A 2,531-nucleotide genomic window follows, 5' to 3' on the forward strand; every position below is an offset into this window, starting at 1 on the left:
ATATTCTGCATACGAGCTGATGCATGCACCTCATCAGCTCCTCGCCGCCGTACTTGAATAGCTCGGCTGGCAGGCCGTCAGCTCCAGCAGCTTTGTTGTTTTTGTTAGGTGAATAACGGTAAATTATAAAAATCTCGAAAAGCATAGGAAAATAAATTGACTCGATTTTCAGACGTAGCGAGCAATTCTACATTAAAATGTGTGATGCAGTGGAATCATTGATTTATAGATTTCCACCCCTTTGGAGAAATTCTCAGCATTTTTATTTTATCAAGCTTAAATATACATACATAGGTATTTCATGCCAAATTTTTCTTTTTTTAAATCAATTTTGTGTAAGAGTATTGAGAAATAAATTTCTGCTATTTCTGCTAAATATCTTCTGAGGCAAGGATATGTAACTTCATTATTCCACAAGTTAATAACATTTCACTACATGTCCTTAAGGTTTTTGGTGGAAAAAATCAAACAATAATCTTCTAAATTCGAAATAACGCATGACCTTAGCTCCTTGTGGCACATATGTTTGTACATATCGCAAATCATAACTCAAAATTTCGTACATACATATGTATCATCAAAAACAAATTCTTTCCGTAAGAAGTGTACGTGTATGTAACTTTTCCGCAGATATTGTAAAATATTTTAAGGTTTTTAGGGATTTAGTCTGAAAGTTACTAAATGAGATCGGAAGTGACCAAATTACCAGAGAATAAAAGTTGCCAATTTTGGTAACATTTTACCAGAGTGGCAACCGTTCTTTTCGGTACATATCTGTACATATGTTTGGCTCACTTCCACAACGTCAATTGCTTTGCAAACGTACAAAGTATATAATGTTCCATAACTCCGAACTACAAAATATTGACAATTTATGCTTTTCCAAAACGCACCCGAAATGTTATCGAAACGCATCGCTAGAGCAATCAGCGCATCAGAAACAAAGATGCACTTCTGCATCTGTTCTCCTTTTACTCTCATTTGAGAGAGTAAAATTGTAGTTTGACAGTTCCACAGGTTTTAGTCCGAAGTTCAAAGGAACAGACTATGTATTGATATGTTTTGGAAGTCAGCCTTTTCTGCCGCACACTTTAGTGAGAGAACGGATCCGCAAAGTATCCGAGAATGGAATCGGTAAACGGATAAAAATTCGCATTTCATCCAGTTTTTTTTACTTTTTCGGATCCATTTCCGATGGCTGGAATATGCTAATACATATTCTGTCATGGGGGAATCATAACAATTTTAACCAAACCGACATGCATATTTGCAGTGTTGCAGTGTTGCAGTGCTATTACTACACCACGATATTCTGTATGTCTTTTTTATTCCAAACTGTTCAAATTAGCGCACACAATGCTCATTCTCATAACTCTTGCGAGATGCCCTTGCTTAGATACGTTTTTATCTGCGTATTTATCAGGACGCAAATGTTGCCACACACGTTCTGGGACAGATACAAAGATACGCCGCATCCATTGTTTGGTCGTACAGCTAGCGAACAGTAGATGGCGTTAAATAGCAGCCGAACTTTGTGTTCACACATTTCCGCACTAACACTCGCACAGGAGCACTGGGGGGGAATTGTTTATGTCCGCGGGTTGTGTTCTTTGCTGCCGCATTAAACATTGTTTGACTTTTACTAATGTACATACATACATACAGTGACCTAAATACAAATATGGACGCGAAATTTTAGCAAGTTTTGTATATTTAATGTTTTTTTTTTTTGGAAAGTATAGCTCATTACCTAATCAAAACCATATATGTGAATCCAAATTACAGACTTTGTGCAAAAGCTATGAAAATTCTGCAAAGATTCACCAAATTTTCAAACATCTTAATCATAATTTTTTGATAAAATTTTGGTATGCAGTTTTTAGGCCATTAAATAGTATAATAACATGCAAGTTTGAAACAGCTAGGATCTACCGTTAATATTTGGCAATTTTTTTTGTTGACGGTGTTACGCAATTTTCCCATACAAAGGATGTCCGACATTTTTTTATTTGATTTTTATATCTGGCCATAAATACGGGCTCTGAGACAAGTTTGAAGTTTCAAGTTTTTTCAGCAAATGCTTGACAAATAATATTCGATCAGACTTACTGCCTAATCAGAATGGTGTACCAAGAGCTGTCAAAAGTTAAAATATTCTAAATACTCTACCCAACTAACAATTTTCATTTCATAAGACTCTACAAGCATCTTATGAGAGGATACGCAATTGGTTTAAGAGAATAGTACCCTTATAATTTCACCCTGGTAGAGTACTACGAGTGCTTTATGAATACGTTGTCAGAATTAAATGGCGCATTTATGAGAGCTATTTTGGTCTTATAAAAATACGATAGCTCTCTTTATAAGACATACGCAAGTTTCATAAAAAAACTATTTGAATTGCACTCTCATAATGGTATCATAATAATTAGCATAACTTTGGTGATGTTATTTTTGTAGAGTAAAGGTAATTTTATAAGAATTAACTCATAGCAAATCGATGTTGCATTTTTGATGGCAAGACTAGAATT

Source organism: Rhagoletis zephyria, unplaced genomic scaffold, assembly GCF_001687245.7.
Source record: "Rhagoletis zephyria isolate East Lansing unplaced genomic scaffold, Rhagoletis_zephyria_1.1 Rzeph_scaffold_02060, whole genome shotgun sequence".
Taxonomy (NCBI): domain Eukaryota; kingdom Metazoa; phylum Arthropoda; class Insecta; order Diptera; family Tephritidae; genus Rhagoletis; species Rhagoletis zephyria.